This window comes from Oncorhynchus gorbuscha, linkage group LG15 (genome assembly GCF_021184085.1).
Source record: "Oncorhynchus gorbuscha isolate QuinsamMale2020 ecotype Even-year linkage group LG15, OgorEven_v1.0, whole genome shotgun sequence".
NCBI lineage: Eukaryota > Metazoa > Chordata > Actinopteri > Salmoniformes > Salmonidae > Oncorhynchus > Oncorhynchus gorbuscha.
The window spans coordinates 56,073,537-56,097,700 of NC_060187.1; the positions used below are offsets into that span (position 1 = coordinate 56,073,537).

The 24,164-nt window shown below is 42.4% G+C and overlaps 1 long non-coding RNA gene across 1 annotated transcript in view; it reads left to right on the forward strand.

Annotated features, from left to right (window-relative positions):
• LOC123996396 overlaps positions 1 to 22,983 on the forward strand; it is a 75,341-nt gene extending 52,358 nt beyond the window's left edge. Inside the window, exon 3 of the long non-coding RNA XR_006831975.1 lies at positions 22,767 to 22,983. This is a non-coding gene — a long non-coding RNA (uncharacterized LOC123996396). The remainder of the gene's footprint in view (positions 1 to 22,766) is intronic.
• Positions 22,984 to 24,164: the final 1,181 nt, after the last annotated feature.

A 24,164-nucleotide genomic window follows, 5' to 3' on the forward strand; every position in this document is an offset into this window, starting at 1 on the left:
CACAAGCATTTCGCTACGCTCGCATTAACATCTGCTAACCATGTGTATGTGACCAGTAAAATTTGATTTTAATCTATACATGTAAAAAACTAAATTATGCTACAATAATGAACTATGACAGACCAAAAACAGTGATAAACCAAATAAAAAATAAATACAAAATTAGACATTTCTCACGCTCCTTCAGCCGTATCCTGCTATGATTCCGTTCGAGCAGATCTGTCAAACCACTGTCTCTGCAGTATTAAAAAACAAATAAACACTCTTCTTTTTTTCGGCCTTGGTGAACCAGCTGTGCTGTGAATGCAACTAAACTCAGCTCTCAGCACCCTCGCGGAGTCCCGGTGTGCATTTGCTTACTTCTCTCTGGTGTGTCTGGAGCTGTGTGTGTGTGTGTGTCTGTTTCTGTATGTGAGGTATTCTTCTGTGGGGTGTGTGAGACAGAGTAAGCAATGTTTTGGTGGATAATCTCACATCAGTTTTATATGTTAAATACGTTTGTTGACAACATTACATGATGTAGGGGGAAAAGATGCTTGCTTGTATTGGCGACATAATTCAACCTGCTCTCGCTCCTGGCGTCATCAGTGGAAAACATATGACAAGAGTATGCTAATTATAACAGGAACCGTATGCATGTTTGTCTAATGAGTACAGGAGAAGCATGTTTGTTTCGTATTGTTGAATAGAGAAGTAAACTAGGACTACCAGCTTGTATAAAAGCTCTCCCCCTGTCAGTGGAGCCGAAACCAGCAGGGACACCTGAATACTAGCTATGGCCTACCTACCGATCACGCCTGTTGGGCTTGTCATCTCCCTTGTGGCAAATTTGGATTCTCAAATTTGAGGTTAATTCATCAAAAATGATTTCTTTTCTCATTAGGTATGCAGTTGGTTTGCAGTCTGCAAAATCAATGTTTTACAGATGTTTCCCTGGCTTTTGTTTTTCGAGACGGCGCTGATTTTTATTGGGTATGGATTTAAAAGGGTGCTGAGGGAATCTCGCTGGCGTCTGAGCTAACCCGGAACAAATGCGCACACGCGTGCACACACACACACACACACACACACACACACACACACACACACACACACACACACACACACACACACACACACACACACACACACACACACACACACACACACACACACACACACACACACACACACACACACACACACACACACACACACACTAAGCTTTCACTGACAAGAGTCGTGCATTTCGTCACGGTAAGGACAGATGTGCCGTCCCTACTGTAACCCTAATCTCTACACTAGAAATGTTCATCAAAACAATGGCTTTGTGTCATGATTATGTATTTGTGCCTGTCAATAACAGTGTATCGTAATCTTACTAACATACATTTATTGTATGTTTTTTTCAAGAACCGTCTTCGAATTAGGGACTTTTTACATTACTTGTTGCTCGCCGGCTTAGAGTTATGATTCTACGACCAATTTATACTCTGCAATATGCTCTATATGTATCCTAAAATACAGTATTTTGCCTCTCATCCTGCTGGTACGAAGCTGATCTAGTTATTCTGTTTCTTTTCGATCACAGCCAAATCTATTGGGGTTGAACCACCACACACACTCTGGGTAGCACTCTTAAATCACATAACAGCTTCTGGTTCAAGTTCCTGTTGGTTGTAAACAAACTTAATGTTGCATTTCCTGTAGTCTAGACACAAGAACAAAAAATGGCCAGTGCCAGAAAGGGGAGCACTTGTGGTTCCTGAGGAGTGGTTGGCACAGCTCAGCACCAAACTCTGGCCTCCTGAGAGCGAGAGAGCGAGAGAGCGAGAGAGAGCCAGAGAGAGAGAGAGAGAGAGAGAGAGAGAGAGAGAGAGAGAGAGAGAGAGAGAGAGAGAGAGAGAGAGAGAGAGAGAGAGAGAGAGACTACAGCTAAACGCTAAACTCAAAACGTTGTCAGATATGTTCTGGCTAGCCATCTAGATAATAGTGGAACTGACAGCACTTTAACTACTTTGCAGATATGAAAAGAACAGACAATCATAACATCAGTCAAAGATATCAAATGAATTCCCAGTTTGTGCTTCAAAACCAACTTGAGGTTTTAAAAATAGGTTCTATTGACAAAAGAAACCCATGACGTACACTAAGGCAAAATAGATGGGTGCAATGCATGATTAATATAATTCACCAATACATTTCTTGGTAGTCCAAAAGATATTGCTATCAGGTTTTAAATCAAAGCTGGCCTGTTACATTGTTTGCTGCCTACACCAATTTGATGCACTGTTTCAGTGACTCAATATTTTGAACAAAAACGGATGATTGTAACAAAGAACGTGAATTTCTATACAATCAAACTAGCCAGGGAAATGATCACAAGTCAATCATAACATGGGTATTAGGCTAGCGCATGTGTCAAACACAAGGCATGACAGATTTCTATCCAGGCCATTCAAATGATTTGACAAGCCAAATCGTTTGGCCCCCTACCATACCACCCGCACTGCGCTGCACTACAAGTCACAGCAAGCACTGCCAACGTGCTGCCCGCCAAACAGCAGTGCATTGCCACACACACACACACACACACACACACACACACACACACACACACACACACACACACACACACACACACACACACACACACACACACACACACACACACACACACACACACACACACACACACACACACACACACACACACACACACACACAACCCTCCTCCCAGAGCCACACACATGAGCCGGCCAGTGTGCTGCATTATATCATCACTAATCGCACAGACCGAAAGTTTAAAGTGTTGTAGGCTAATTTCAGTTCCAATGAGTCATTGCTGTAGCCTACAGAAAATGTCATCTTTATTTAGGATTTATACGCTGTTATAAATGACCAAGGACAATAGGCAACAGGACAGACACAAGCAAGTCAACATTTATCTGCTTTATGAAATTACAGCCTGATGCACTGGAATCGGTGAATTAAACTTCAATTGCGCTGCTTTTGTGTCTCATCTACAGCTCGCAGCGAAGGGAAAGTGTATGGACATGCCACAGTCCTAGCTAGGCTACTAAAATGTGGCAGTCTGGCTTTGGTTTTTAAACCTTGACCATGAATAATCCAAACAAACTAAACCTGCATCAAAACACCATGCAAAGGACAAACATGTAGGCCTTTTCACGGCCACAATTGAGCAGTCGCCTAGACTGGCTACTCAACTACATTACAATACATTGATTGCACCACGCAGCAGTGCTGCATTCATTATTTATTGAGCAAGCTAAAAACACAGAGTCTAATGCTAGCTAGCTGCTAGAAGGATGTCATGTCATTGGAGGAGTGGGTGAGTGACCAACTTTTCTTTCCCCCCTCATTGTTTTCGGTGGCTACAGCTAGAGATGTAGGTGTCATTTGGTTAGATTGCAACAACAAAGAAGTGAATCGCTATGCGGAACTTGAACGACTGTTATCCATAGTTTGCAAATCTCTTGACGTGGATCAAATGGGCGGGTAGGCAGGCGAGGTCCCGTTCAGTTGTCAAAACGTGGGTTAGGACAGAAGGATGAAGCAGGCTACTATTATTTTTGGGGCTTTTGGCGAATGCTCTTTAATGATCTGAAGTTGTGCTGTTGCTACTACATTTAAACACATAGTATCATGACACAAGGCGAGACCCAGATGCAGACACAGGAGGCAGATTATTTGAGTCTTGCAATATGTATTAATCCAATAGGGTACGGCTAGAGAATGGTTGTAGACCGGCCAAAAGGTCAAAAGGTACTGAAGGGCAGGCAGGATGATAAGGCAGGAGTATGGGAAAAACACACTGGTTGACTTGACTAACATACAAGACAAACTGGCACAGAGAGACAGGAAACACAGGGATAAATACACTGGGGAAAATAATCAACACCTGGAGGGGGTGGAGACAATCACGGGAATGACACACAGTCCAGTTCAAAGTGAATGATGGCAGGCCCGTGTGGTAAATGGCTTATTTGCATGTAGGCCTACTGTAGCGCTGATTGGCTATGGCGCACCGGTCTGCGTAGACTCCAGTCCTGGACAAGACAGATGTTTTTATTAGGTTGTATATACTGCAGTGCCTATTAATTGTCCAAACGCACGGCCGTTTTTTTACTCTATATTGCTGTAGAATTTTCACAAGTGCCTTACTCTACATCACTCCCAAACATTCTTTGAGTTTATGAAAATGCTTGTCTGAAAATATATATTTTTTGTTATATTCTTCCTGGGGGTGTATATGATCAGATTTAAATAAGATTTCATGTTGCTAAAATGCTGTCAGTTTCTCTTTAACTAACAAGCTAACAACAAACCAAAACAATGTCTGGAAAGTTGCCTGGCTTGCTAGATTTAGTTGCCTGGCTTGCTAGATTTATTTATCTTAAATACGTTTTTAAACGGATGCTTTTTCTGTTGCTGCAAAAAACATAGAGCAGGTAACAAAGATTTTTGGACCAAGCTGCTGCATGCAAGCTGCACGTTTTGTTTATACTTTTTCATAACGACAAGGACAAGTTTGATGTCAGAGAACAACAATAGAATGTTCATGATTTAATACGTGCCAATGCCGATAAGATGAAAGGTGACATTTTATGAGGGGTTGGTGGGACTTTTAAACATATTGTCACGCCCTGACCGTAAATTGTTTTGCATATTTCTATTTTTTGTTTGGTCAGGGTGTGATGTGGGAGGGCATTCTATGTTTGTATGTCTAGGTTTTGTATTTCTATGTTTTGGCCGGGTATGGTTCTCAATCAGGGACAGCTGTCTTCCGTTGTCTCTGATTGAGAACCATACTTAGGTAGCCTGTTTTCCCCACTGTTAGTTGTGGGTGGTTAGTTTCTGTTTAGTGTTTGTTGCACCTGTCAGAACTGTTTCGGCTATTCTTTTGTTATTTTGTATTCAGTGTTCAGTCAGAATAAATAATATGAACACGTACCACGCTGGACCTTGGTCCTCACCTTCTTCTAATGAATGCCGTTACACATATATTGGAAATCAAGACTAGGTTGGTTGGTGGAAATAAACATATAGGCTTTGTTGCCAGCAATACCTTTCAGATATAAAGTAAAGTCTGCAAAAAGTTGGCGGGAAAATGTCTTCATTTGAAAGGCGTATAATTGGTCTTTTGACCAACCAGATCTGATGTGAGAAGGTCTGATGTAATCAGTCAAAAGACCAATTAGTGGAAAAAATATCAGGATTGAGCTGCCTGTTTATAACGCAGCCTTAAGGTGCGTTCCTCTGCCCAGGTGTTGCTGGTGCCTGCCAGATCTTACAATGCCTGGATAAGAATTTCACGTATCAGCTAGTCATATCATATGTTATAGCAGTCTGTCAGTCGATGACAGAGTAGATGAAGTGGCACGCAACCTTTGGTTGATGCACGCAACGTTCTGAGCAGGGGAACACGACCTTAGGATTTGTCACCACTAGGGCATATGGTTGATCTGTGTGACTAAGGCCTACCCACCAGGCAAAGGCTAAACATCACATTTTGGCTGAGTGTTCATATAGAAATTGACCATGTATATGTCACGTTCGTTGTATGAATCTGACCAAGGCGCAGCGTGGTATGTGTACGTTCTTTTTATTAAAGAAAAAACACTAAAATGAACTAAACGTGAAAAAGAAAGAATACTGAAACAAACTAACAAAACGAATGAAATGTGAAGCTATACGAATAGTGCAGACAGGCAACTAAACATAGAATAAGATCCCACGAAACACAAAGGGGAAGTGGCTGCCTAAATATGATCCCCAATCAGAGACAAGAATAAACAGCTGTGTCTGACTGAGAACCATATCAGGCCAACATAGAAATACAAAAACCCCTAGACCTACAACAACCCTAGACATACAAAAACCATAGACAATACAAAAACTAGCATACCCACCCTGACCTAACCAAAATATAAAGAAAACAGATATATCTAAGGTCAAGGCGTGACAGTATATTGAAATATTATATTGATAGAATGTAAATTCAACATTTCACATTTGGACCATGTCCAAACCATTCCCGGACAATCACTTCTTCAATCCGGTGCTTTGTCAGACTGACAAAATTAATTTAGAAACTTGAGATATTTTAAATATCTTCATTACTTTAAGGGCAAATCAGCTTGTTTTGGTTCAGAGTAACTGTTCAAATTAAATTTCCATATAAAACATTTCCTCACTGTCCAAACCATCTGTTTTTTTAATTGTTCTAGCACTGTTGTTGTTTACACATTCCCCCTGTTTGAATTGCATAGCCTTGTGGTTCGTTCATGTGTGTGTGTTTGTGTGTGTTTCTACTTTCTCTGTCCGTTCCGCTCAGCTACACAGGAAAAAGAATATGAAGCAGAGGAGCCAAGGAGCCCCAAACAGAAATTATTATTGATTTAATCACATAATCAGCCGCAAACACTTCAGGCCAAGATAGCAAATCCATAATAGCCTCCCCACATAACCACCCTTACAAATTTACCATCAAACCCCTCTGCGCGCGGATAGCAAACAGAGGAGCCAAGGGTCACCTTCAGTTGCCGGCAAAATATTGACGTTCCTAATGCTTAAATATGTTTTTGAGTTAAGCGTTATCAATCACCGATAAGGGCCAGGCGTCTGTAGAACATAACTCCATTGGAAGAAGGATTACACAAATGCTTTTCTTCTCATAATCTAAGCACATCTATCAGAGGAAAGGGGGAGCATGACATCAATTGTGTTGGAGACTGACATGTCCCTTTGTGGCAGATTCAGCCATCTGTGGGAGAGACAGCAATATCGCCCCCCCCCCCTTCTTTAATTCACAAATGCTTATGCTTTTTGCTCTCAGAACACAAACAGACCAATCAATATATGTGTGTGTGAACCTACACCAGTTACAAAACATTACGAACACCTGCTTGTCCATGACAGACTGAACAGGTGAGAGCTATGATCGCTTGTTAAATCTACTTCAGTGTGGATGAAGGGGAGGAGACAGGTTAAAAAAAGATATGTAAGCTTTGAGACAATTGATACATGGATTGTGAGTGAGCCATTTAGAGGGTGAATGGGCAAGACAAAAATGTGCCTTTTTAATGGGATATGGTGGTAGGTGCCAGGCGCACCGGTTTATGTCAAGAACTGCAACGCAGTGTACCAAGAATGGTCCACCCCCGAAAGGGCATCCAGCCAACTTGACACAACTGTGGGAAGCATTGGAGTCTACATGGGCCAGCATCCCTGTGGAACACTTTCGACACCTTGTAGAGTCCATCCCCCCGGGTGGGAGCAACTCAACATTAGGAAGGCGTTCCTATTGTTTGGCGTACTCGGTGTATATTATAATTCTAAAGGTAATATATTAGCATCACATAGGCATTTTTCAATGCGAGAAGTGAAACTTCATATAAAATACAAATAAATAACTAAATTGCACTTGAGTCTTTGTTAGATTAGTGTACAGGGAAAAATGTTATTTTCAATAATATACAAGGTGACAAAATAATTTCCACTGGAATAAGCTGGTTTTTAATGAATAAAAACCGAAATACATAATGTCTTTATTCCTCATAATGTGAAAGCCTATCAACAAAACCCTCAGAAAGCCGACTTCAGGGGCTTCAGAAGTTTAATTTATGACCTTGAAAGCAGGTGCAAGGTAAAATTGTGTGCGTAACTTTTTCCAGAAGGTTTTCATATAGAGACTCGGAAGCAGGTGCATGACACAGTAAGCTGCTCTCTGACCCATGAAAGAAACCCTGAATGGCATTAGCTCTATTGGTACAGTGTTCATTCTCAGGTCTGAGAAAGATAACGATCATAGCAGAGTTATACAGTAAGTATAACGTCGCAAAGTGAGACCCAAGATGCAGACACGGGATGCAGATGGCTTGAGTCTTTGACATTATTCAATCCAAAAGGGGTAGGCAAGAGAATGGTTGGTGGACAGGCCAAAGGTCAAAAACAGTCCAGAGTCCAGGAGGTACAGTGTTGCAGGCAGGCACAGAGTCCAGAAAACAGGCAAGGGTCAAAACCAGGAGGACTAGCAAAAGAGAATAGAAAAGGCAGGAGCACGGGGAAAACATTCTGGTTAACTTGGAACAACACAAGAAAAACTGGCACTGGCAGACAGAAAATAGATTTGAGTTCCCAGGGGATAATGGGGCAGATGGGTGACACCTGGAGGGGGTGGAGACAAGCACAAGGACAGGTGAAACAGATCAGGGTGTGACAGTAAGACTAATACAGGAAATGTACCTTCGATTTGTCTAAACCAGACCTTTCTGAATTGGTTGGAATGTGTTTCACCATACATTCACTATTGTAAACTGCCTTACTAATAACACAAGAGGTTGTCAAGTTTTACACAGTAATGGGAAAAGGAAAGGATGACTATCTCATTTCACACGGATATTGAAAAATGAATCAGATGCAGTTTGCAACTTGGCTTCGACGCCTAGCTATGCATCCATTCAATAGCCCATCCCTGTCCATCTTGCCTTGAGCTACGCAAGCCTAATTGTTTACCAAAGGGTTGCGGCTCATTTGCTCCTGGAGATTGGGCCTAATTAACACTAAGTTGTCTGAACACGGAGGAGCGCTGTCCACTCCACTTTAATCTAATCTGTAGTCTTTCAAAAAAAATAATGAGATCATTTACACCTCATTAACGAGGGAATGTAATGTCTGGGCATTCATCATAATGATTGCTTATCATTTCACTTTGCAATATTATCTCCTCTAATGAAACTGTTCACACAACTGCCAAGAGTGTCTTAATTGGTCGTGTGAAATCACGGAGCACCAGGCAGCTTGCCGCTACGTGTGTGAAGTTCTAATTTGCAAAGGGGGGAGGGGTTCAGGGGGTGGCAGTGGATGACAACACTCACATTCAATGTGTGCATAAATACTCTCACACCCGTAGATAGTGAAGTATAGGCCTGCAGAGAACACAGAATCAAATAAACAGGTTGGGTTAATTGTCCAGTGAAATTCATCGGAATCACTGTGGTGAAGACGACACCGATGCGGAAGTTAAAAGCCTTGTTTAGAAAACACAAATACTTTATAATTAGGTCATAGCAACGGTGAGCATTGACATGTCCTCTCCTGTGGACGTACAATGGTAGTTCCAAACTATCTTGCTGAGCCTGGGTCTGTCCATCATACTCCTAATGTTTAGCTGTGGTGCTCCTCCCTGTCAGTTGTCTCCTAGCAGGTCTAGGACCAGGGATGAATGTGATTAGCCCGGTGGACATGGCTTTCACACTGATCCCAGCTTTGCTCTCCCAACGCGAAGCATGACAGGAAAAACATTCTGCCAATATTCCACTTTTGCATGATGTACACTCATATTATCCCATTGCCCAGCCACCAAGAACCCTCATTTCCTTGGTAGAGTTCTTTAATAGTGGATGAAAGGCATCCTAGCCAGGCTGTGGTCCACCTAAGATAGTCCATGCTTGACTAGGGAGAGGGATGCAGCACTCTGCTCACTGCCCTGGCTCTGCTGGCTTAGAGGAGCTTAGAAGGAGATATCATTTTGCGCTCTCGCCCCGGTCAGAGTGGTTAGGCGTTAATTGTGGCCCCTGGTCTGTGAGTGGAGCAAACGTATGTGTAACTGAGGAGCAAAGACTTCCCTAAATTGAAATCTGAGCAGCGTGTCTGAGAGCCAGGTCTATTTTCACACCACTGTGCAGTTTTGAGACGCACTAATAAATCGGCACTTTATTTTTAATCAGCCATTGAAAAGATTTGAATTTGACGTTTTTTTTACTGCAGTCCCCTGAGCCCTATGCACTCCTCTCTCAACCTTTGTAGTTTCTCTCTGGGTATCACTCACTATCCGTTATCCTTCCCTATCCCTCTACTCTTTATTTAGCTCATTGTCAAACCCCCAACGACTTTCTCTGTAGATGTCTTTTAAACCTATTCTCACACTTACTCTCTCCCTGACTTTTTTCCGTGCTGCTGTTATTTTCTATTCCATCATCTGTATTCTTCCCTTTCTCCTCCGTTCTCCCTCTCTTTCTCGCGCCACAGAAGCCGACTCATAACCCTGTCCAGTGTTATTGAATACCCCTCTTAACATCTCCTCTGCGGAGGCAAACGGCCGCCCTGCCTGCCATAACCATGTGCTGATATGATTCATTCAGTCCCAGCGGAGCGGTCTAATGAACAGAGATGTATGCTCAGTCGCCTTGTACATGTAACCCCGGCGTGTTCCGAGGGGCATCCGCCGCTGTAATATGATAAGTGCCCTGTCGATAGGCTGTATGATATGTTAATCATACTAACACACAGAGCCCGGGGCGCTCTAGCGTTTATTTATGAAGGCTTGACCTGAGGGAGAGTAATAATCGGCTTTTCTCTGAACTCTCTAACCCAGAGAGCCAAGGGAGCCGCCAATCACACACATCTGAGTCGTAGAATTCCCCCACCACTCTCCCCGAGAACGAAATGGCAGATTTATGCAAACATCCCAGTGTGTACATTTTCCCTCGCTCCTGTTTTATCACAGGGTCACAATGTCGACAGTGGAATTATTAAACGACACTGATGGAAACATGCATTGATCTGCTATATTGCATGTACTGTCTATCAACCTAACATATCTCTTTAGCCGGATGTTTTCTGTTTATATACTGTATATTCATGTGTAACTACACGTATAGAAAAAGGGTTCTTTGGCTGTCCCCATTAGAGAACCCTTTTTGGCTCCGGGTAAAACCCTTTTAGGTTCCATGTAAAACCATCTGTGGAAAGGGTTCTACATGGTACCAAAATGGTTATACCTGGAACCAAATTTCTTCAAATGGTTCTCCCATGGGGACAGCCAAAGAACCCTTTTGGGTTCCAGATACACTCTTAGAAAAAAAGGTGCTAATTGTCATTAAAAACATTATCTATATTCACTATCCGGCCTAAGGCAAACACTCACTTAAAAGATCATTTCATTAGGCGATAATTGAGCTTTTTTAAAGTGTTCCGTTCAGCGTGTAACAGAAAACACACATTCGAGATAATCAGGGGATTGTATTTTGCTGGTACTTGAGGTCTTCTTGGCAGCGGAAGATGGGTGGGTGGTCGGCGGAAGTCAGCTGGGCTCTTCATTTGTGGCTGTGGGAGGGACATGAATAATCGCCTCCGTCAAAAGCCCCAGCCTCACACATGGGGAGGCTGATCTGATCTGTTTGTCAATTACTCCTTTTAACCTTGTCTCTTAGAAACAACTTGCATTTGGCTTTGGATGTTTGCATTCCATTGTGGATTGAGCAATCATGAGCAACCCTACAGGTAGATCTCACAGCCACCAAGCATAAGCCCCATGTGACCTTTGAATTGTAGTTTACCAGAGAGGGTGTATTTAAGGAAGCAGCTGCTGCTAAAAGTGAATGAGAATCTGTTTCACACTGTCATAGGCTCAAAACCCTGTTATCCAATTTGCTATCCAATTAGTGTACAGTTATACTACCTGTAGTGATGAGAAAATAGCCAAACAGCTGTCTTCTGTTAATATTAGTCAGATTTGATGTTTTGAACAGTATGAAGGCAGATACAGTATATGTTTTTTCCTCTCACATAAATTCAACTTTTAATTTAATTCATGATGTGATGGGGATAATGTGCTCATCGAAATTATTATTGTTATTTTTTTATATTTGACGGATCACGTTAAAGTGATGACACTTCATATTTACATGTTCATTTTCAAGAAATATTACAATTTTATTTTGTACAATATTATCAAATTGGTATTATTATTTTTTAGTAGAGTCAAGAAACCTGTTAAGAAACGATGAAAGCTGTTTAAATCCTGAGAAAATCTCAAAAGATTATAGGGAGCATTTAATCTGAAATTAGCTCGTTTAGTCTTTTTTCATACAGTCCTGTGTTTTACTCAAAACAAAAAGTGCAAATGTGTGTTGGGGCGGAGCGAGAGCCAGTGCCTGGGCCTTGCATCTGTGAGCTGGGGGAAACAAAGGTTTGTTTGTGTGCCTCAATCACTCTTGCTCATGAAAGCAGACACTTACTTGGAGAAAAAAAAGTCTCCTTTTTTCAGGAAAACACTCTAAAACCAACATCCTGGGTATAAATTTGCAAAACGCAATACAGGCCTTATTGTGTGTGGTGGATGTGGGACGCATACGAATAGCCCCCCTGCCCCCTTCTCTTCTCCTCCTCCAAATAGTCCTGCCTCATTCCCCCAACCCCCACCCCTCTGCTCTCCATACAACCTAGTGGCTAATGTACAATAAATCAACAAAAGAGGGTCTCGGAGCCACTGTTATTTTATCTTCTTTTTTTTTTATAGTCTTGAATTCTAAGTTTTCTCTCTGCTTCCCACTGACACACTAAACCAGCATTCAACTTACTCCGAGCCTAATCTAAGAGGAGATTGATAAGATGATTTCCCTTCCCTTTATCTTTTAGAGAGAGCTTATTTTTTTTCGGGTGGGAGAATAAAGTTACAAGTTTGCTGCTGGGGCGGCTGCGCTCGACAGTATCTGAGGAGCGAATGAGACGGCAGGCAGGAGGCTGAATGGAGCGGCCAGTCAGGCCAGAGGAATGGAAGGCTGGGAAAAAGCAGCCTTGGCAGTGATACCAGGTCAGCTCCGAGCCCCCACCATAGCCCAGTCCATGGCACCAGGTGTCCTCTGAATTCAAATGATACTCTTATTCACAGATGACTGAGTATTAAAACTCAAAAAATTTGCAACTGAATGCTGATATAATCCTAAGAAATATTTCACCATTAAAGGGGGTGTCCCATTAAAGGAACAAGGCGGTCTTTGTGCGAGACTTTATGTATATTTATCAAGGTTTAAAAAGGAGGCAGGGGTGAGTATGGGGTGGGGGTGGTGAGGAAGGCATTTCCAACTGTTTACATGTTAATTCCAAACTTAACAGCCCTTGTCCTGGAACTATTTATACTTAAAATGCTAATCTTTTTCTTTTCTGTTTTGCCACTTAGACTCTTGACTGTAGATGTGCTAATGCAAAGGTCTGTATGGAGACTAGCTTTGAAATGTGAACACTTTACGAACAGATATTTTTGTGCTATGATAATTTAGTATGTTAGTCAGCATCCAGAATTACACAACATCAAGATGATACAATTTTAGTTGCTTTATTTGACCTACGTCATATTTAGTATTATTTGCGCTGTGAGGCAAGAGTTTGGTTTGATATTAAAAATGGTAAACAAACTTAGCAAATAATGTCATAATGATTTAGCGTTGTCAAGGCTCAGGAGAAGACCCTTTTATAACAAACGTTTGTTACAAAAACAGGGGGGCAGGCAAACGACAGGTCAAGGGCAGGCAGAGGTCAGTAGTCCAGAGCAGAGTCCGAAAGATACAGAACGGGAGGCAGAGGTCAGTAATCCAGGGTGGTATGACAAGGTACAGAATGACAGGCAGGCTCATGGTCAGTGCAGGCAGAATGGAAAACAGGGAAAGCTAGACAACAGGAACTCGAGACAGAAAGGAGCACGGCAAAACCGCTGGCTTGCTTGATGAAACAAAATGACCTGGCAACAGACAAACAGAGAACGCAGGTATAAATACTCTGGGGATAATGAGGAAAATGGGCGACACCTGGAGAGGTGGAGACGAGCACAAAGACAGGTGAAACAGATCAGGGTGTGACAAGCGTTGACCCAGGAAATCCTCTTTCTGTTTGATGCATACTGTATGCTTGGCTCAAAGGTTATTTATAACTCTGGGAAGTTCAATGGTGATCTCATGCAAAGCACAAAGAAAATGTACTTTAGGAGTAGTGCAGTGCAAGACAGAGAGAAAAGTAACTTGATGAGTAGTTCAGTGGAAGACAGAGAGAAAAGTAACTTGATGAGTAGTTCAGTGGATGACAGAGAGAAAAGTAACTTGATGAGTAGTTCAGTGGAAGACAGAGAGAAAAGTAACTTGATGAGTAGTTCAGTGGAAGACAGAGAGAAAAGTAACTTGATGAGTAGTTCAGTGGAAGACAGAGCGAAAAGGAAGAAAGACAAAGGAGAGAGAGGAGAAAGAAAGTGAGAAAGCACAAGAGAGAGGTTATGAATGTGGTTAGCTCTAGCGCCATGGCAACTGGTCAAGAGTACACAGAAAAGGAATGTGGGTAATGAAATGCTACAATCTCTTATACAGTCTATGGGTTGGCGTTGGACATTCATGTTCAGTTAGGGTGATTTTCTGTTTGATGTGTTTTTTATGTTGGTTTACTTTCTTTTGGTTGGCTTATCGCGGCAGCCAGGGTTATTTGTCAAGCGCTGTTTTTTTGGCAATTAAAATGTGTGAATTTAAAGCATCTATTCACTATTGAATGTGTCACCACGGCCTTCCTTGCTTGATACTTTTTCTTATATGCATAAAAACACATATACCCTGAATAGAACATTGGCTATAAACCAATCACTTTATATCATTAAGCATATGAGATAAATTCCATAAAGTGCCAAGCTCATACAGTCTTTGCAAAAAGCACAAGTACTTTGAACAAAGACACTTTTAAATCAAACTCAAGCTGAAATCTTTGAATATGCTGTCTGCAAATTGGTTTGCACCCATTGTAAGGGTGAATACGGTCTTTACATGTGAGCAGTTTCAGACCTCCACAATGTGAGAACTGTCACTTAAACTTTGTAAAAGTGTAGGCCTAGAGATGGCGGTCGACGCTATGGCTGATAGTTACACTGAATTTACGGATGATACATTCTGAATCTAGAGCTGTTATGACGCTGTGTGTTTCAGTTTGCCTCTATAATTATCTTGCACACAAAATGGTTTGATAACAAACATTTAACATGCAAATTCCTGATTGAACTGGATCCTCATGAAACACCAGTGACTGATACCTCGTCTAGAATTCCGGCCTCCAACACTCTGCACTTCGGAAAATCTGCATGAATCGCAACACTCTCTTTCTTTCAGTCTAATTATGATGCTAATATTAGCCCTCTAAACAAAGAAGCAATTCCCAGTGACAGAAATGAGAAACATAATGCTCTCCTCATACAAAAGAGGAAGTACAGGGGTATTGTCTGGGCTACAAGACCGCAGGCTCCAAAAAGGATCAGAAGCCCATGTCTACAACAAGGTTGTGTTGGCCTGCTTACATTGATCAACGGAAATTATGCACAGCCCATTGTGTTCAAATATCATAAATGGATGCATGAATACCCACAGAACCACTCCTCCAAATTACTATTTATATAACGGCCAGAGCTGTGGAGTATACAATTAGTCATATTCGTCTGCTGAAATGAATTGACAGAGATGTGGGAGAAAGAAAGAGTGACCAAAGAAAGTGTGTAGTCAGTTCTTTCATCTAACAGGATTAATTAGAGATATGAAATTGAAATTCCTCAGTGGGGGGTCCTGTTTTACAACCCCCGGTTTCCATTCCACTCCTCTCTCCTCTCCTTTTGTGTTCCTGTTTACGCTAATGTGGCTTCAGTGCTTCTCCCTCTGTGATAAAAGCAGGGTCCTCTAGCCTGGCCACAGCAGTAGGCAGACCACGCACTCACTCACACAGCATTCAACCTCTTCCCTTTTCACCTGAGACAAATGTTCCGAATTTATTAGGACAGTGTTGATTTGTTTCTAGAATTTGAATGTGTGCGTATATAATCTGATGCACAATTTGTAAGTATAATTTTGACAACATTTTTTTGAAGTGATGATGCTCGTGCTACTCTAGTAGGCCTATTTTCTGCAAGGCAGACTATGCTAGGTCAGGGAGTGACTTCTGATGAAAGGCCGTTGCGGTTTGAATGGAATTATGGGTTATGTCACCGCTCACCACAAAACAAGAAAGGCCTCCTGATAGTTTCCCTCCTAAATGATGAGAAACATATAAGGTCATTTTTCTCACGGCCCAGACCTCTAAATACACAAGAAGATCCAGATGTCAAATATGAAGTTTGAATTGTGTCATTCGACGTTCCGAGGACATCTTGTCGCCCATGTGTATAATGTGCAAACATGTAAAAAATAATTTCAAAAATAATAAGATGAACTAAAAAACTGTCAACCAGTAAAAAAACAAATTCAACACAGGCACAGCCTTGTAGAAAGGTAGTGTCACAAATGTCACCTTCCCGACCACCCTCCCTCCCAGTGCAGTGTAAATAATAATGTTCTGGTCAGTAAAGGTACAGGTCGAGGGATACTGGGTCCAGCACTTGACAAGGTTACAGCACATGTGCTTTTGTATGTAGTCATATCTGAACATGGGCAAACTCCTACCCCAATGGACGCATACTAGATCTATTCCGTATCTCACTTCTGTTTCTTTTGCCGTTTCTGTGGCAAAATGTCAGGTGACGGTTACATTTCTGTCACATAGACTGACTGACCTCTGCCTTTTGGTATGAAGAAATGATACAGGATGACTTCATTCGTGAGTTGTTGTACTTTTGATGTAACCGGGTTTAAAGGAGGACGACAAAATACTAAGTTAGCCTTACAAATGAAAATCACACCTTTTTTTTTTTGCGTACAGTATAATAACACCCGATGACCTCCTACTGTCTTTCACCGAAATATACCTCCTCCAAAACAACAAACATGAGCCAAGTGATCGCCAATGGCTAGTCCGAGAGTGGAAAGAAGAAAAGGGGGCAAGGAAATAAAGGAGGGGGAAAAAAATGATCTCCCAAGGAAAGGAGGAAGGCCAGGATGCAGATATGATTTGAACCGGAAAGAGGTTTGTGTCTAATGCTTGCCACATTCGCTCTTGAACGAAGGTCTAATTACCCATTGGTATTTGGTGCCAGCGTTCCCATGTCCCAGGCCCAGCCTCTGGGCTCTACAGCCCCATTGCACTGCTGTGTCCTGGGCCAGCTGCCTCCCAAACACTTGCAGGTACTGCCGGGCTAATGGTCCGACCACAAGGGAGGCAGATGAAAGAGCAGGAAACTGCTGCCAGAACCACTGTAAGGATTTATAGTGAAGAGAGTAGAGTGAGAGAAGAAGGGAACAAGAGAGAGAGAGAGAGAAAGAGTGAACGAGGGAGGGAGTGAGAAGGATGGAAAATAGAATAGAGAGCATCATAGGAAACAGAGAATAAAAATGCTAAGTGAGGTCCAAATCCTGCAGCGGACAGTGATTTGAACCATGAAAATCAAGAAGGGTTCTTCTTTTTGTCGTTTTTGGAAGGACAATTGTGGTGAAACTGGGATACTTGCCCCACCAGCACAACAGTGGACAGTATCCCAGTTTCACCACAATTGTCCTTCCAAAAACGACAAAAAGAAGAACCCATCTTGATTTTCATGGTTCAAATCACTGTCCGCTGCAGGATTTGGACCTCACTTAGCATTTTTATTCTCTGTTTGCTATGATGCTCTGACACTGACATTGAAATAGAAGCGTTCCAAATGATTTCAGTGCTGTGTCTGTTTAATTTTGCAAGTGTCATTGTTAAGGAGTGGCCTTCATATCCTGGTGTCAACGGAGGTGATAAAGTGAAAGTTAAAGGCGAGGTCTAAGCGACACGGTATTTCCAGAGCTCAGTCTGGGTGGCTCCATACACTCCAGGAACAGGAATTCCCACAAGCTGGAAAAACACGTACAAGTGTTTAGGGGAAAAGGCCATGAGATAATCTGTCTGTCATTCTTTAGCATGAACATTCTCGGGCTTATGGGTATACCTCATCATAGACATGTGTTTTAGCCATTCGTTTAGGTGTGGATGCGTGTTGGCTATGTGATAAGACATCACAGAGACACTGGCTCTCGTTTTAAAATATTATTGTATTACGTTATGGACTTTTCTATTATCGTAGTAGTTGATTAGGAAATTCTGTGTTTTTTTGGGGGGGGGGGGAGAGAGAGAGAGAACTCTGGTGTATCAGTGGAAGGGAGGGAGGGGTAGAACAGGGATGAGTGAGAGCGCTGGGCCAGACATTTTATGACTTGCAGTATTACTTCAGCTTGTTTTCTTAGAGGGCTGACTGTCACATTGAGATGGCTCAGGAAAGGCAGAAATAATATGTCAGTGTTTCTGAGGAGACAACTCAAACAGTGTTGATCCTAATAGATTTAGGCAGCTGGCTTGATGAATAATGGGCTAAATAGAACAAGCAAACATTTGCGTTTCTTTTCTTCTTTTTGGGGGATTTTGTTCCACATTACCACTATTTCACTTTGCATAGCTGAGGGTATAAATCTTAGGACTGTATTTGGCATATGGGGCCCATCTTTGGACTGTTACTATGCTACAGCCTCTCCCTTTCACCTCAAACACAGTCTGGTTGGCTGATCTCTGTGTGTGTGTGTGTGTGTGTGTGTGTGTGTGTGTGTGTGTGTGTGTGTGTGTGTGTGTGTGTGTGTGTGTGTGTGTGTGTGTGTGTGTGTGTGTGTGTGTGTGTGTGTGTGTGTGTGTGTGTGTGTGTGTGTGTGTGTGTGTGTGTGTGTGTGTGTGTGTGTGTGTGTGTGTGTGTGTGTGTGTTTGTGTGTTTTTGCATGGATGTGTGTGTGCATACACAAGCTTCCACAAATGTACATCTATCATATGTGTGTGTGAGAGAGAGAGAGAGAGAGAGAGAGAGAGAGAGAGAGAGAGAGAGAGAGAGAGAGAGAGAGAGAGAGAGAGAGAGAGAGAGAGAGAGAGAGAGAGAGAGAGAGAGAGAGAGAGAGAGAGAGAGAGAGAGAGAGATGGGGCAAATCACTAAAACGCTCCAGTGACAGAGAATGAAAAGCTATAATTCCTGCAATGAAGTGAAGTCTGACTTGCTGGCGTGAAGCACTTCCTATCCATTGTTCTGGTGTCAAAGGGAATTAAAGGAGAGGGTCAGATATGGCTGGTAATAAGGACAAAGTATAATGAGCAGGTGAACATTTAACAGATACTCAGGGAGAGGGACTATGACAACCAAATAAAGCCTAGCAGGATCTTAGCATGACAACTGGTGAGCAACAGTAATATAGCAACTCTGCTTCCCATACATACAATACCAGGCAGATGGAAAACCTACATTTTGCTTTCACTGTCAACCAATAGTCCCACTCAATAACCATGGTTAGCCTTGTCCCCTCAGGATCCTGCTAAGGGATTCCACTAGCTACCAAAGGCTGATTGGGATTTTTTTCTGGATGCATGTGATCAGCTCTCATATTGATAAGCAAAAGGAAGGAAGAGGGGCAGAAATCAATCAGCTTAATGAAACAAATCAATACAATAAAGCTGCAGAAAAAGTGACGTCATTCATTTGCAGAGACGGGATGATCCCCACCAACCGCACGCATTGATTAGAAATGAGGTCTTTGTGGAAACCCTTGTGAGGGAGGGTATCATATTAGGAGAGGAAAACAATTGATGGCGGTTATATACTCCTTGGAGAATTTGTGCTTTACTGTGGCAAGAATATAGGTTGACGGGATCGATCCCATAACCAAATCTCGTTTGACACTCTAAGTGCACCGTCTCATGCATTGTTACCAGTGTGGCTGCAGGTGTGATCTTTTCCTTATTTCTATGAATAACATCCCATAGATTTCCCCCAGCGAGTTTACTCGAGCATGATTCTGATATTGAATACATCACAGCGTACAAAAAAAAAAGGTCCTGGACAAGGGTCAGAAGTGCGGGCTAATGTTCTGTTTGTCTCAATACTACTATTGTTAATCATGATTTGTAATCAATAGCACTGCCGTGAGTTGTCTTCACTGATGCCTGTTAGAATGCATTTTGCCTGGCTGAGAGCTATGGAGTTTGGTGATGTACATGGGGGGGGGGGGGGGGGGGGTGGTACTACAATCTGTATTTGTATGCAGATGGACTCAGGTCTAGCTCTCGCCCTCTCAGCTTTAGACCTTTTAGGTTGAACCCAACACAGCATCATCTCGCTCCTAGAGGACAGGACATGTTGGACTTCTCTAATCACTTCATGTGCAGAGAATTACTATGCAATATGAGTAACATGATGCGTGTATTGTGTACGTTATGAATGAAAAAGGGATGATCTCCCCTGGCCTGTGTTCGCACACACATCCGAAACATTCAGCGCATTTGAGACGAAATCGAACGGTGAAAAGCGGTGATACTTTGCACCAGTCAGGTCTCATCCGAGCTGCAGACACTGCATGCCTTTTCTGCAACCAGTTGGAGAAACAGAAGAGAGGAGAAAAAGCGGCTGATGTGAGATTGACGACTTAAATACTTCATCAATCAATGCTGCAGCCAATGTGTTGTTTTGTGATTGGTGGAGAATTCAGGCAATCCATCTTTTTTTCTACCAGGAACTGGCCACTCAGGATTCCTCTCAGGTGCTCCCCCATGTTATTCCTTTCTTTCGTGATTTCCCGGGTTAACCTGTGTTGTGGGTGTGGGGGACCGTGGAAAGGGCCACATGCACCATGCCTTCACCTGTCATTAGTGTCTCTGTGACATGCATATGCTGCCGCTATAGGTCTATGTGTCCACTACGGCACACTGCAAAACACACTCTGTTCATAGGGGGAGTTTTTGGGCATGAACTCAGCCGAAGTAACACAGCATTGTCCTGGTGATCAAGTGCCAAAATGAGTCAATAGGCAGGGAACTACAACGAGTTAGATGTTCTACTTCTTAGAAAACACCTTGCCTCTGATGAAGGGTTGGAGAGCCTCATGAAACAACTGGCACGGGATCTGTTAGATCCCGTGCCAGTAAAAAAAAACATGTATTTCAATGTTAACTCAACTAATCGATTTAGGAAATACAGCATGTCTCTAATATAAAAATGTCTCTTTCTCTCTCACCCCTCTCTCCCTCTCTCTCTATTTCTTTCCTTCTCCAGTTTCCTGTGGTTATACTATTACTGAAGCCCCTGGGTTTGGTCAATCAAAATACATCCCTTTTTCTGCTCCCCCAGAGTCCTGCGATAGAATAACTATGCAAGGGGTTAGCTTTATTTAGCTCCTTGAGGAGTTAGCCAATGTTGTGTCAGGCAGCCACTCACAGCTAAATCAACAACAAAAAAACAGAAGAGAGGGTGAGAGAGGGGAGAGAAGTGAGCTTTTACGCAGCGAACGGTTCTCACTGCAGCACCGCACCCCCGTGCTAAGCTCGGAGCTTGAACTGAAATCCTCTCACTTATCCCGAAATCCAACATGAAATAGTGTCAGATGTACTGTGTTCCCTGGAGTTGGGTGGGGGACAGACAAGCATGTGAAGGGGAGATGAGTGTTACTGAGGGGATGAGAGGATGTGGGGCCTGGACACAATGACACATCCAGCAGAGTTGTGAGTGTGATTGACTGTCATTTGTGTGAATAGTACCTATGCTGTGATTTATTTGTGTGATTGTGTGATCTTTTACAATTAAGTATAAAACAAACGTTTAATAAACGTTGGGTATTTGCAGTTTAGTCTGAATATTGACACAAGTTTATACTGTTCATTTGTGCTTACGTGCCAGTGTAACGTGTCATTTTGGAGATGTGTGTGAATGTTTTTCTGTGTGGTTTTGTATGTGTGCACGCGTGTGCACGTTTATATTTGCGCGCATATGTGCGTGTCTGTGATTTGGCGCTCTAATGTTTAATGAGGGGGGGGTGATGATATTGGGAGAGTGGGCGTTCTTCATCTGTACATAGCTGTAAGGCAAAGAGCAGGAAATAGAGTCATAGCATTTTGTTGTGCTTCACTGCACCTTCTTATTAGAGGGGAGCAAAATATAAAATAACGACTGGAAAATTGTAAGCTTGGTCCCATTATAATTAGGAAGATCACAGGATGCATAATCCAATTATTTGACTTAAAAGCGAGCATTGGAATGTGTTAGAGGATGTACAAACTCACACCACATACAAGAGCACACTTTAGAAGCACTGTGGCTGTAGTTGTAAAATGTATATACAGTCAGGACAAAAACACACACACTCACACAGCTGTATGAACCCCATTTAGACCCACACGTGCACTAACTCACATTACAACAACATACAAATAATTGAGAAGAATTTGCCGCTAGATAAAGTTTAATGTGCTTGACGTTCAGGGGGTGGTAAGAAACGGTACACAGGAAGATCAGAGGAGTGTATCCCTGCTCTATTTCTCTGTCATCCAAGCAGCGCAGGAGCCCATTTTAGGACCCGAAACCAGGGCCCTTAACAGTAATTAGCAGTCGCAAATGGACACAGGTCTGAGCGCTCAGCTGATTGGCTCACAGAGGGGTCACTAAAGGTCAACCCTCCCTGTATGGAATGATATAAACAATCATCTATAGGCCACAAAACAAATCAATCCCTTTTAACACTATCCACTTCCTGCTTGGACGCCCCGAAGGGTCAGAGGTCAGCAGACATAGAGAGAGAGAGAGAGAGAGAGAGAGAGAGAGAGAGAGAGAGAGGGGAGAGAGAGAGAGAGAGAGAGAGAGAGAGAGAGAGAGAGAGAGAGAGAGAGAGAGAGAGAGAGAGAGAGAGAGAGAGAGAGAGAGAGAGAGAGAGAGAGAGAGAGAGAGTGTAGGGGACCAGAGAGACTGGACATTATTCAGTCGGTCACACTCGGTCACTTACATTATCTATGAGGTTGGTATCTTCTCTCGAAAACTCAGTTGTTGTTCGTAAGACATGGAATCATGAACTCGAAACATTTTGAAAATGTCATAATGACAAGTTGTACAGTGGACTTAGTATGTTTACATATGTTTTCAGCAAGCAGGGAAAGAGAAGTGAAAATATGAAGCAGCGACAGTTATGACTGTGAATGCTTCTAAATACAATAGGGAACTGGTGAAAAGAGTCCAAACCAAACCCCACATGAGATGCCTCTGTTGTTTATTCCTCCAGGCAATGCTGGGGAGTGGAGAGCAATGAAGCTGCTACCTAGCTGGATTTGAACCTCTATCAACCAATGAAAAAACTAACACTGTATATTCATTCTGGCACCATGGCAACACTTTTCTGGTTTATATGAGAACAGATCTGTTCAGGAATATAACTTTATCACTTGTTCAAATCATTTATCTCAAATATTTGCCTCAAATATCTTCGAAATATAACATTATTAACTCAGCCAGTAAATATGCAAACATATTTGCCATATCAATTGCTTTTTTTTCTTTCACTATTTTACTAAAATAATAATATGTATTGTGTTGATACGTTGTGTTGTCAATAAAACATTCAACATAACAAAATCTCTCAACATGATTAACATCTTGTTGTTTGGTAATGTTGTGGTAAACTAAGAATGCCAGACCTTTTTCTTCCAGGGACACCGGAAAATCTTTGTCAAAATTGATGTTCTTTTAATTAGCTAGATATAAAAGAGTGAAGAGACAGAGAGCGGGGGACAGAAAGAGAGAAGGAATTATAGAAACAAATGCTTGAGGAATTGAATTACCAGACCCTTTTCTCATTATCAGTTGGCCGTCTTTTATAGCCCCACCAGTAAGAGATGATGTTCCCATGGCCCTGCACAATACAGAGACATATTATTCAATCCTGGCTTCTATGAAATTCCTGCAAATAAAACCTTTGTCCTGGGCAACGGCTAATTATTTGACAGATTGCTCCCCCGCTGGCTAAGGTTACAGTGTGGAGTGCCCATGTTTTAGGCCGCCGCACCCCCACCGGCCCCCACCACACAGAGGGGCCACTTTGAGAAAATCCCAGAGGGCCTCATTCTTTTCAGGAGATTATATTTTTCAGTCCCCCCTGCCTCCCCCTTCCATCTATCCATCCAAAATCAGGAGAGAGTGCACGCGCGCGCGTGTGTGGTGTGTGTGTGTGTGTGTGTGTGTGTGTGTGTGTGTGTGTGTGTGTGTGTGTGTGTGTGTGTGTGTGTGTGTGTGTGTGTGTGTGTGTGTGTGTGTGTGTGTGTGTGTGTGTGTGTGTGTGTGTGTGTGTGTGTGTGTGTGTGTGTGTGTCGTATGGAGGGGTGGCAGGGCGGCATGTGAATCAGTGACGGCAGTCATTTCATAGTTTAAAGGGTGTTCTCAAGCAGAAATGTGTTCTTCCCAAGGAAATAAGGTTGGAGAGGGAGGACGAAAAGAAAGCACTCCCCCCCTTTATAATTACCCAATGAAATGTACTTCTTATAAAATAAAATTTGTCAAAATGTATTATTATTGTATACATGAACTTGAATTAATCATATGATCATCCAATATTGTACATATACTGCTAAATTCAATGGGACACAAAGAGATACTGTATTGTATTTGCATATGTATTGTATTTCTA